The 13,136-nt window shown below is 43.1% G+C and overlaps 1 protein-coding gene across 1 annotated transcript in view; it reads right to left on the bottom strand.

Moving 5' to 3' along the window:
• rhbdf1b (rhomboid 5 homolog 1b) overlaps positions 1-4,285 on the bottom strand; it is a 52,256-nt gene extending 47,971 nt beyond the window's left edge. The window contains exon 1 of the mRNA XM_084141575.1: positions 4,198-4,285. The gene's annotated coding sequence lies outside the window, so the exon portion shown is untranslated. The remainder of the gene's footprint in view (positions 1-4,197) is intronic.
• Between the last annotated feature and the right edge of the window lie 8,851 nt (positions 4,286-13,136).

Raw genomic sequence — 13,136 nt, forward strand, 5'->3', positions numbered from 1 at the left:
TTGAATAACATGTATAGTGCATTCGGAAAGTATTCAGACCCCTTGACTTTTTTCACATTTTGTTACGTTACAGCCTTATTCAAAATGTATTTATTTTAAAGGTAGGACGCTACAAGCTTGGCACACCTGTATTTGGGGAGTTTCTCCCATTCCTCTCTGCAGATCCTCTCAAGCTCTGTCAGATTGGATGGGGATTGTTGCTGCACAGCTATTTTCAGGTCTCTCCAGAGATGTTAGACCGGGTTCAATTCCGGGCTCTGGCTGGGCCACTCAAGGACATTCAGAGACTTGTCCCGAAGCCACTCCTGCGTTGTCTTGGCTGTGTGCTTAGGGTCATTGTCCTGTTTTAAGGTGAACCTTCGCCCCAGTCTGAGGTCCTGAGCGCTCTGGAGCAGGTTTTTATCAAGGATCTCTCTGTACTTCGCTCCGTTCATCTTTCCCTCGATCCTGACAAGTCTCCCAGTCCCTGCAGCTGAAAAACATCCCCAAAGCATGATGCTGCCACCACCATGCTTCACCGTAGGGATGGTGCCAGGTTTCCTCCAGACGTGACGCTTGACATTCAGGCCAAAGAGTTTAATCTTGGTTTCATCAGACGAGAGAATCTTGTTTCTCATGGTCTGAGAGTCTTTAGGTGCCTTTTGGCAAACTCCAAGCGGACTGTCATGTGCCTTTTACTGAAGAGTGGCTTCCATCTGGCCACTCTACCATAAAGGCCTGATTGGTGGAGTGCTGCAGAGATGGTTGTCCTTCTGGAAGGTTCTCCCATCTCCACAGAGGAACTCTCGACCTCTGTCAGAGTGATCATCGGGTTCTTGGTCACCTCACTGACCAAGGCCCTTCTCCCCCGATTGCTCAGTTTGGCCAGGCGGCCAGCTCTAGGAAGAGTCTTGGTGGTTCCAAACTTCTTCCATTTAAGAATGATGGAGGCCACTGTGTTCTTGGGGACCTTCAATGCTGCAGACATGTTTTGTTATCCTTCTCCAGAGCTGTGCCTCAACACAATCCTGTCTCGGAGCTCTAAGGACAATTCCTTCGACCTCATGGCTTGGTTTTTGCTCTGACATGCACTGTCAACTGTGGGACCTTATATAGACACGTGTGTACCTTTCCAAATCATGTCCAATCAATTGAATTTACCACACGTGGACTCCAATCAAGTTGTAGAACCATCTCAAGGATGATCAATGGAAACAGGATGCACCTGAGCTCAATTTCGAGTCTCATAGCAAAGGGTCTGAATACTTACGTAAATAAGGTATTTCTGTTTATTATTTTTAATAAATGTGCTAAAATTTCTAAAAACCTGTTTTCACTTTGTCATTATGGGATATTGTGTGTAGATTAAAAAAATATCAATTTTAGAATAAGGCTGTAACGTAATAAAATGTGGAAAATATCAAGGGGTCTGAATACTTTCCGAAGGCACTGTATATGTACATTTATTTTGCAACGCTCGCGCATGCAACGCGGGCGGTGTGGTCACCATGTTAGCCCTCCTTGCCCCTGACCGCGCACAGCAGCAAACCAGCCAGTCCCAGTCCAGACCCTCCGTACCCTCCGAACCGCCATCACCCCTCCCAGCATCTCCCATTCCATCACCAAGACAGTAGAGGGTTTCACCAGGCAGTCGGTGGGGAGTCATGGCAAGACCTGTGAAGAGCCAAGAACCACCCAACAACACAAACGACCCGCTAGAGGCCCTCATCCAAATCTGCAATGAAATTATCAGAACTGGACCACCCCCCAGCCTTGCCGCCGCATTGCTCCTCCTCCAACACCAGCCTAGGCCGATGGACATTAGGCGTCACCATGCTACAGTTCGGCTGGCGGCTAGCCAAAGTGCTCCCATACTCCCTTTTAAGACCTTGACTTGAAAAACAAGAAAAAAGTGGCAATAGTACTGTTTGTCCATTTAGAGACGCAGTAGCCAGTATACACTTCCTCAAAATAGTCTGAATTTATCTAAGATAACTCAAGAAATCTGTCATTAACTTTGATGTTTTTGCAGAGGAGATCTTAGTTGTGTAATTTTACATCTAACTAATATGTTTGATGCAGTGTTTCCCAATGATGAAATGTACATGAAAACGAGTCGTCTCTAGTTGAATGACAACAAAGACTTTACTGAAAAATCCCTACTGTTGTCCTATCACCGACGAAGGGGTGTAGACTTCAGCTACCGACTTCGGCTTGCCTAAATAAATAAAATTGTGTGCCCGAACAACCAAAAAAACTCTTACCGAAGTCCAAAACTAACAAAAACGTCAAAAAATGTCGTCATAATATATACACAAACTCTTCCGAACGGTTTCGGCTGGGAAGCACGCAGACGCCTATACCCTTCACCACCCCTACCCCGCTGCTCCCTCGCCATCCCTTTCCCCCTTCCTCCCTCTACACGTATCCCTCTCACAGAACCAAACCAGAACCAGGAACGATTCATCAACACATCAGAAGAGGCGCGGAGGAAGGACCAAAGCTCTAGACCTACGCCTAGAGCAGGCCACAGGGGAGTACCATCATTGACCTCCGGGTCTTGTGCTTCCAGGTGTGTCTGCTCTCTCTTCAGGTTGTCCTTCCTCCCCTCTGCAGATCCAACACCAGTCCCAGTTCCAGCACCAGACCCAGTCACAACACCAGAACACCGGGAAGAGGCGCGGAGGAGGGACCAAACAACAGACATTCACCTGGAGCAAGCGGACCACAGGGGAGTGCCACAATTGACCTCTGGGTCAAGGGCTCCCTTGCATGTCTGCTTGCTCCTCAGGTTGTCCTTCATCCCCTCTGCAGAGCCAGCATTAGTCCCAGCACCAATCCAGATCTCGGTTTCCAGCACCAGTCCCAGCACCAGACCACCAGACGAGGCGTGGAGGAGGGACCAACAACCAGACCTTCACTCAGAGCGAACAGGCCACAGGGAAGTACCACCATTGACCTGTGCGTCTGCTTGCTCCTCAGGTTGTCCTTCCTCCCCTCTATAGATCCCAACCCAGCCTCAGTTCCCGGTTCCTGGTTCCCAGTTGCTGTTTTTTCCCAGGTCCCCAGTCCCAGCACCAACCCCTGGTACCAGCACGATTTCCAACCCAGCCCCAACACCAACCCAGGTTTTCCCGGTCCCAGCCCCAACACCAGCACCAACCCTGGACACAGCACCGACCAACCACAACTATCACCTCCATCCAGCAACTGCTTCCCCTCCCCCAACACAAAGACACTAACACACCCTCAACCACTCCACCAGACCAACCATGACTGACAGACTGACTGACTAACAAATTGATGGACTGATTATTGATACCCGTTTCTTGACTGAATGCATTATTATTATTATTTTTCATTTGTTTAGGTTAAGTTGGTTTGATTACTTATTGTTTTGAATTTCAACCAAATTGATTTGAAATGTTCACTTATTATGAATTTTGAAAAACTGCACTGACAAGTAAAATTAAATAAAAGAGATTTACAGAGGTGTATGAGATCCTCAAGAGCCCATGCAAATCCCAAAGTTGGAATAGTTACCACTTTATAACTATATGTAATCAGCTATTATAATATAATTAATATAAAATCTGAATATGTCATATGCATACATATTCTATGAACATTTTAATTTGCAGTGTACAAACTTAATATGATGAACAGGAATTACATTTACTCTAACGGGTGGCCAAAAATAACTATCTGAAAGCCACACCTCCAATAAGCCATGCCTCCAATCTTCTGATAGGCTGCCACCTCTACAATATATTATTAAAAAGGTTCAAAATTGAACCCCTCCCAACAAAAAACTGTTCCGGTTTGAACCTTTACACAGGAGTTCCTCAAACACCATTTTCAGAGGGTTTTTGAACTGGAAAGGTTCCCCCTGTATGGCAATTTTTTTTAACCCAAAAGGTTCTTCCAACCCAGGCTCCTTTACTTCTAAGAGTGTATGCTACAGCATCCCGGATGCAATACAATCGGTTTGTCACCGTGGGCTATACAGTCGAAATCATGTTTTGAAAGATTGAAGTGTGTTGGATTGAGGCCAAATGCAATCCTCTCTCAATCTTCAAATCCTATTTTCCCTCGAATAGCCTACACAATGTGCATCGATAATATAGATTTGGCAACTCCAGTAGAAAACTCTAGATGTTTAAGTTTGCACTTTTTTACAGTAGCCTACCAAAGCATGATGGTCTCATAATTGCCTACCTTACTGAAAATGCTCAGGTCCTCAACAGCTCGCTCCACCTTGTTGGTCGCACTCCGATGAACAATATACCGTGTAAATCAAGTCACTTCATGACTCAATCATGCAACTGCAAGATGACATATACAATATAATCTCTTCTTAAACTGCATCCGAAATGGGGCATTCTGTCGCTCTCACAAACCGTGTCCTCTTCGTTGCCTTAACAGAGACACTCTCCACCGCTGACTGTCCCGGAGTCCGCTCGGCTCGTTCCGCGAGGAATTTCAGTCCGTCTGTACAGTTTCGCTCCCGGGTACCGGGAACGGCCACGCGAGGTTGACTGTGCTGTGCTGGAGAGGGCAGAGAAAACTGAGAGTTGTCAAACGTCACCGCCAACCGTTGTGCCCGCGCTATAGCAGGCGCGCGGGCGTCTTTATGCGTGAGTATGAAAAATAATACAGGCTTATGTATTTATGTATGTTCTACCATAGAGAGCCTCAGCCATATATGGTTCCTGTAGTTGTGAGAGCATGTTATATTCTCCCTGATCCTTTAGAAACTCATTGCAGCCCCTCACTTCTGATGGGTCATGGATACCTCCAGATACTAGATACCCTAACCAACGTTTTGTACCACAAGCAATGAAGCCAAGAATAATACCACAGAACCCCTCCCGGTAAAACCCTATCGAGGTGGGCTCTCTTCTCCCTCCTACAGACCCTGCGAGCTGGGTGTCCATGGGTGTTCTGTTCTGTCTATAGGTCTTCCTTTATCTCTGGGTTACTATTTCTGTCTAATAACACCTGAGAGCAGAAGACCCCATTTGATCTATTCACCTGATCACTGTTACTCATCACCATGACCAATCACTGTGTGACATAAGGGTCAAGAAGTTGAAAATATTTTCATTTTTCTAAAAACAGCCTTTTCCTGCAATCTAGAGCAATAATCATTATGCTTAATTCTATGTAAAAAAAAAAAAAAAGTATATTTTTCTGCATATCTAAGCATACCTCTTAACCTGTCTGTATCCACCTGGGTGTTTTTTTTTTAAGAAACGAAATATGCTTGTCTGCATCACTGCTAAAATCTGGGTAAAAGATTGAAAGGAATGTGAGTCTTATTCAGTACATTTAGTAATTGGTTTCTTTTCTGAATTCTACCAACCTTGCCAGCAGGCATGTCAGCTAAATATATCAAGGTAATGGCCACGAATGCAGCTCATTGTCTGATTGCCCTTATGACTCAGTGGTTTCAGAAACTTTGTTTTTACCAACAATTTCATAATTGAAATTATAAAAATGATCACCCCAACTCAGGTTGATGTGGCCATACTAGCTATAGGCAACAACCAACAAGTGGGTTGTCTGTCTAGCTCCAGCACATGCATTGTAACCCTGGCAACAACAGCAGTGGGATCAGTACCCTGCATAGACGATGAAGCAAGAGCCGAATGATGGCATAAGTTTGAGGAAGAAATAAGCATTTGTCTGACATCAAGTCACACGCATTAATAAGCTACTTCCTCATGAGTGGATAGAATGGGTGAAATAATGGGTGAAAGAAAGAAAGAAAGAAAGAGAAATAAAGAAAGTAAAGAACAGAGGCAAAGCAGGGACTTGATCCAATTCAAAAAATCTGTTTGTGTCATCGGGAAAACTAACATCTGCTTGTTTAGAATAACATCTGTTTAAATATGTCTCTACAGGCCTGTCAGGTACATTGGTGCATGACTGCTTTTGGAGCAGGTGTCAGAGAATGTTTCTGAGAGAGAAAACATGGATATGGCATGAAGAGACGGAAAATTATAAACATCAGCCAGAGACCGTCTCCAAATGCTCTGTAGCATGATACTGCATTGTCACACAGATGTTGTATCTAAAAGAGTGGCCGTGTCCGAATAACCATACTTGTGTTCTAATAGTAGGCTTGTGGAATGCGCTTGACCACATACAGTAGTAAATCAATAGCTCCCAGTATAAATATTTTAATTATTCACTGTATAAATACTTCAAGAGCCTCTCCAACCATTTCCTTTAACATCCACTGACAGGGTGATACAGTCATATTGAATACAGCACAGACCCATTTCTAGAGAAAAGTAAAATACATTGAGCCTTTCAAGCAATTTGCTCTGACATCCACTGAGACTGTGGGACAGTCAAAGAATAGAATAGTTATAGAGTAAAATAAATCTCATAACAGGTTGTTATAGTATTACCCTATGGAGACAGGCCCAACCAATCCTGTTGTCAGGTTGACCTTGTGAACTCTGTCAGAACCTAAATATAAAGGACCAGGGAGACTTACAACAGATGATTTAAACATCTTTCAATCCTAGCATCTATACCCCCAGGACTGCTGAGTGTGTGTGCTTGTGTGTGTGCTTGTGTGTGTGCTTGTGTGTGTGTGTGTGTGTGTGTGTGCATTCTACTTCCTCCCTGCAGACCTGTTTTGGGATGCCTGTTGCTCGGTAACACACCGCTGTGCGACGCTTCAAAGCTCCCTTCCTCCTGCCGGTGCTCTGAGGCTCTGAGCAGGAAACAGCTCTGGCAGCACTTCACAAAATACAGGGTCAAAGAGCTGGGGAACTGGGGCTGCTGCAGTGTGGCTACACAGACACACACACCACCAACCACTACAAATATACACTGAACAAAAATATAAACGCAACATGTAAAGTGTTGGTCCCATGTTTCATGAGCTGAAATAAAAGATCCCAGAAATGTTCCATACACACAAAAAGCTTATTTCTCTCAACTTTTGTGCACAAATTTGTTTACATCCCTGTTAGTGAGCATTTCTCCTTTGCCAAGATAATCCATCCACCATAAGCTGATTTAACAGCATGATCATTACACAGATGCACCTTGTGCTGGGACAATAAAAGGCCACACACACGTCCAACCGGCCTCACAACCGCAGACCACGTACGTGTATGGCGTCAGGTGGGCGAGCGGTTTGCTGATGTCAACGTTGTGAACAAGGTGACCCATGGTGGCGGTGGGGTTATGGTATGGGCAGGAATAAGCTACGGACAACGAACACAATGACCAACAGATGCATTTCTGTATTCCCAGTCATGTGAAATCCATAGATTAGGGCCTAATGAATGTATTTAATTTGACTGATTTCCTCATATGAACTGTAACTCAGTAAAATAAATGTAATTGTTGCATGTTGCGTTTATATTGTTGTTCAGTATACATACAAATGCACACACAGATACTGTATATACAAACACGGACATACCATAATTAACCAGAGCCTTCCGCTGTCTGTAGTGTATGTCCTGTTATCATACAGTAGATTTACTGGGAACCTCTGCTGCTCAGATAATTGGCCAGAACAGAGAGAGATCTCTAGTTTCTGATGGTTTATGGCTCTCTGGTGGTTGGAGGGCCATGTCTTTGAAGTACGAGACAGAGCCACTTTTACCTTTGGACAGGCCAGTCAGTCCCAGTGGAGCGCAGCTGAAACTGGAATAACAAAGACTCACAGAGGTCAGAGAGAGGGAGCAGAGGGGGGCTTTGTCATGCTTTATGGTACCTGTTTCTCAGCGGTTGTCGTTGTGTGTGACCCACACACACACGCATTCGCACACAGGCTCGCGCACACACACACACACACACACACACACACACACACACACACACACACACACACACACACACACACACACACACACACACACACACACACACACACACACACATCTCTGGTCAACACACTGTAACCAGGGGGTCTCTGGTCTGGTGTTTTGAATAGTTATGGTCATGTCATCACAAGCAGCCAGATTCGTGGCCTAACTGCCTACTGTCAGACCCATAAAATACTGGGGCCAGTGGTGACAGAAGGGACGAGATGAAACCAACCAGAAGGCACTACCATAATGTATTCTACAAGTCAGATTTTACACACTCACATCCATTTATTATTAGATAATTTAAAATACATTATGGCCTAATGCTAGCGTACACTATTTCCTTATTATAAAGTGCAGCTTCAGATGTTAATGAAAAGCTTATGTAAGAGATATTATGGCTGCAGGGTAGACAGTAGTTAGGGTCTGAGAGACTTACAAGACTTCATTAAAACCTAACAGAGCAGAACCCCCCCCCCCCCCCAAAAAAAAGAAAGTGTGCACTTGTCTTTTCTGACTAGCACTGACTTCTTTATTGAGCAAAAATGTACTTGCTACAACTGTGATATGTGGTTGTCTTACCTAGATGTCTTAAGATGAATGCACCATCTGTAAGTCTCTCTGGATAAGAGTGTCTGCTAAATTACTAAAATGTAAATGTATTACCCAGAGTCAATGATCCTCAAGGGACGCCAACTCGTTTAGTTCTTTTAAAAACGTATCTTTCTCTTTTTATCTCTCCATTTATCTCTCCCTCACCTTCTCTGTTTCTTTCTTTCTTTCTTTCTTTCTTTCTTTCTTTCTTTCTTTCTTTCTTTCTTTCTTTCTTTCTTTCTTTCTTTCTTTCTTTCTTTCTTTCTTTCTTTCTTTCTTTCTTTCTTTCTTTCTTTCTTTCTTTCTTTCTTTCTCTCCCTCACTCACTTTTTCTCTCTCTCTGTATAGACACATTAAGGAAAGTGAGGGACAGTGAGAGAGAGAATGCCAGAGAGAAAGAGAGAAAGAGAGCAAATTAACCGTGTAATAGCTTTTATAAGGCATGCAGGCCTTCCCCCTCGCCTTTAATTGTTTTGTAGCCTGTGTGAGCCCTAAACTACGTGCAGGAAATTCAGAAAGCCACTTCCCTTTTGAATAGGCTGATTACAATGCACAGCCAGCACAAATGAGCTTTCAGTCCAATCTATGTCGGTCAGGATGGAGTGAAGGTTTACAGGATATAGTGGAGGAAAACACATTGAGACTATAATTCTTCCATTCTACAAGTTACTGTACAGAGAAACGTTTGCTATAGCTTCCTAGACACTTCTCCTCAGTGCTCCTATGCAGTATAACATCTAAAAACTAAAGGGTTAATCCAATAAGAAAGAGGTGGACCGAACCACCAAGTATGAGCCACCAATTACGGAATCTAAATTCCTGTTATTTGTTTGTGGGTCCTACATTGCTCTCGAGATCCCAAGGCGTTAACAAGGCATTCTGCCTTATCCCAAGGGTTCTCAGCTATAAGCCCTGCTTACCAGTGGGACGATGTGAACTACAACCCGACTTTCTGTTTTAACGTTTAGAAGCGTCAGTAATCATCGCTTGTGATACGGTTTTCAAAACATATGGAATTATGTTTCATATCAGTGAGAAATAATCTTTCCAAAAAAATATATACACTTGCAGGTCAGATCCATATGGCTGTGTGCCTCCAGCCGACAAACTACACTTCCGCTACACTTCCTCCCCAGTTACGCTTACACACAGCTGTTGGAGAACGCTAGATAGCTAATTAGCACAGGTGGTCATCTCTGTCTTCAGTATGTCTTCCGTAAACAAGCGCTGTAACATGGAGATATGGCTGTTTGGGAACACTTGAACACTTACCCTAACCCTTTAAAGGTGTGTAGTAATTTAACCTTGAATTTATTTATTTGTATTTCTCTTTGATATGAAAGATACGTTCCTTATCTTTCCAAAACCTTTCCGCAAGCGATGCATGTTAACGTTCAGAACGAGTGTTGGGGCTCTTAACAAAACTCCCCCAGCCAGACGATACCTTCATGAATAGACGGTAAAGGTACTTAGCGTCTATGAATGGGCTAGGTTCCACCTATCTTAATGTTCAAAGTCTATTTTTAGCTTTCAAAGTGGGTTGTGTGGGTTTGTGTTTTCGATGCATGACTAACACATTTAGTCGCACATGGGTGGACCCTGAGATGAGTCATCACCTGACAGATACTGAGGTCACCAGGTGACACAGAAAACTAGGTATCACCTCACCTTTCACTAAAGGAGAGACCAGGCATAGGACACAGTTACAGAGAGAGCTAATTAGAGAGAGGGAGAGGAGAGAAAGAAAGAGAGGGGAGAGAAAATGAGATAAAGAGAGAGAGAAGGAGAGAGAAAGGCCGTGGGTTAGCAGCGCACTACATTGCTGCCTGCCATAAGATGAGGGACAGTGTCTGACAGACCAACCAACCTGCACATGTCCTCTATATTGTTATTGTTCAATGGTTATTTTGACCCTTGGTTATTGTTGTTACTGTTGTCCCGTTGACAATATTGATTATTATTATTTTAATTATGTTAATATTGTAAATATCCAAAGTAAGCTTTGGCAATATGAGCTCAGCTATCCCCATTGAGACCGTGTCTGTGCCTCGATCTAGTTTGAGCAAAACTTAACATGGCGGTGTTCGCCTTAGCAATCTCACTGGAATAAAGACCTCCTCCATTCCTGTCATTATTGAAAGAGATTGTGATATCTCACATCTCAAAATAGGGGTACTTAATGTTAGATCCCTCACTTCCAAGGCAGTTATGGTCAATTAACTAATCACTGATCATAATCTTGACGTGATTGGCCTGACTGAAATATGGCTTAAGCCTGATTAATTTACTGTGTTAAATGAGGCCTCTCCTCCTGGTTACGCTAGTGACCATATCCCCCGAGCATCCCGCAAAGGCAGAGGTGTTGCTACCATTTACGACAGCAAATTTCAATTTACCCCCAAGAAAATGACAGCTTTTTCATCTTTTGAATTTACAGTCATGAAATCTATGCAGCCTACTCAATCACTTTTTACAGCTACTGTTTACAGGCCTCCTGGGCCGTATACAGAGTTCCTCACTGAATTCCCTGAATTCCTATTGGACCTTGTAGTCATGGCAGATAATATTCAAATTTTTGGTGACTTTAATATTCTCATGGAAAAGTCCACAGACCCACTACAAAAGGCTTTCGGAGCCATCATCGACTCAGTGGGTTTTGTCCAACATGTCTCTGGACCTACTCATTGCCACAGTCATACCCTGGATCTAGTTTTGTCCCGTGTAATAAATATTGTGGATCCAAATGTTTTTCCTCATAATCCTGGACTATCGGACCACCATCTTATTACGTTTGCAATCACAACAAATAATTTGCTCAGACCCCAACCAAGGATCATCAAAAGCTGTGCTATAAATTCTTGGACAACCCAAAAATTCCTAGAGGCCCTTCCAGACTCCCTCCACCTACTCAAGGACGTCGGAGTACAAAAATCAGTTAACGACCTTACTGAGGATCTAAATTTAACCTTGCATAATACCCTAGATGCAGTCCCACCCCTAAAAACAAAAAAACATTTGTCACAAGAAACTAGCTCCCTGGTATACAGAAAATACCAGAGCCCTGAAGTAAGCTTCCAGAAAATTGGAACGGTAATGGCGTTCTTCCTACTAGCTTGGAAAGAAAGTACAGTGCAATATCGAAGAGCCCTCACTGCTGCTCGATCATCCTATTTTTCCAACCTAATTGAGGAGAATAAGAACAATCCTAAATGTATATTTGATACTGTCGCAAAGCTAACTAAAAATAAGCATTCCCCAAGAGAGGATGCCTTTCACTTCAGCAGTGATGAATTTATTAACTTCTTCGATGAAAAGATCATGTTTATTAGAAAGCAAATTATGGACTCCTCTTTGAATCTGCATATTTCTCCAAAGCTCAGCTGTCCTGAGTCTGCACAAAACTGCCAGGACCTAGGATCGATGGAGACACTTAAGTTTTTTAACTCTATATCTCTTGACACATTCATGAAAATAGTCATGGCCTCTAAACCTTCAAGCTGCATACTGGACCCTATTCCAACTAAACTACTGAAAGAGCTACTTCCTGTGCTTGGCCCTCCTATGTTGAACATAATAAATGGCTCCCTATCCACTGGATGTGTACAAAACTCACTAAAAGTGGTAGTAATATAGCCTCTCTTGAAAAAGCCAAACCTTGACCCAGAAAATGTAAAAACAACTATCGGCCTATCGAATCTCCCATTCCTCTCCAACATTTTAGAAAAAGCTGTTGTGTAGCAACTCACTGCCTTCCTGAAGAAAAATAATGTATACGAAACGCTTCAGTCTGGTTTTAGACCCCATCATAGTACTGAGACTGCACTCGTGAAGGTGGTAAATGACCTTTCAATGGCGTCAGACCAAGGCTCTGCATCTGTCCTCGTGCTCCTAGACCTTAGGGCTACTTTCAACACCATCGATCACTACATTCTTTTGGAGAGATTGGAAACCCTAATTGGTCTACACTGACAAGTTCTTACCTGGTTTAGATCTTATCTGTAGGAAAGATATCAGTTCGTCTCTGTGGATGGTTTGTCCTCTGACAAATCAATTGTAAGTTTCGGTTTTCCTCAAGGTTCCGTTTTAGGACCACTATTGTTTTCACTATATATTTTACCTCTTGGTGATGTCATCGGAAACACAATGTTAACTTTCATTGCTATGCAGACGACACACAGCAGTACATTCCAATGAAACATGGTGAAGCCCCAAAATTGCCTACCCTGGAAGCCTGTGTTTCAGACATAAGGAAGTGGATGGCGGAAAATGTTTTACTTTTAAACTCGGACAAAACAGAAATGCTAGTTCTAGGTCCCAAGAAACAAAGAGATCTTCTGTTGGATCTGACAATTAATCTTGATGGTTCTACAGTCGTCTAAAAGAAAACTGTGAAGGACCTCCCTGTTACTCTGGAATCTGATCTCTCTTTTGACTAACATATCAAGAATATTTCAAGGACAGCTTTTTTCCATCTTCGTAACATTGCAAAAATTAGAAACCTTTTGTCCAGCAATGATGCAGAAAAGCTAATCCATGCTTTTGTCACTTCTAGATTAGACTACTGCAATGCTCTACTATCCGGTTACCTGGATAAAGCACAGTGGTGTTAGGAAACTTCTGGTTTGCAGCCCACATCAGGCTTGCAAGTCACATTATGCTGGCTTGCAAAATGATGTGTAATTCCTATTGGAATCCAGACAAAGTTAGGATATCCAACAATTG

Source organism: Coregonus lavaretus (assembly GCF_964263955.1).
Source record: "Coregonus lavaretus genome assembly, chromosome: 25".
Classification (NCBI taxonomy): Eukaryota; Metazoa; Chordata; class Actinopteri; order Salmoniformes; family Salmonidae; genus Coregonus; species Coregonus lavaretus.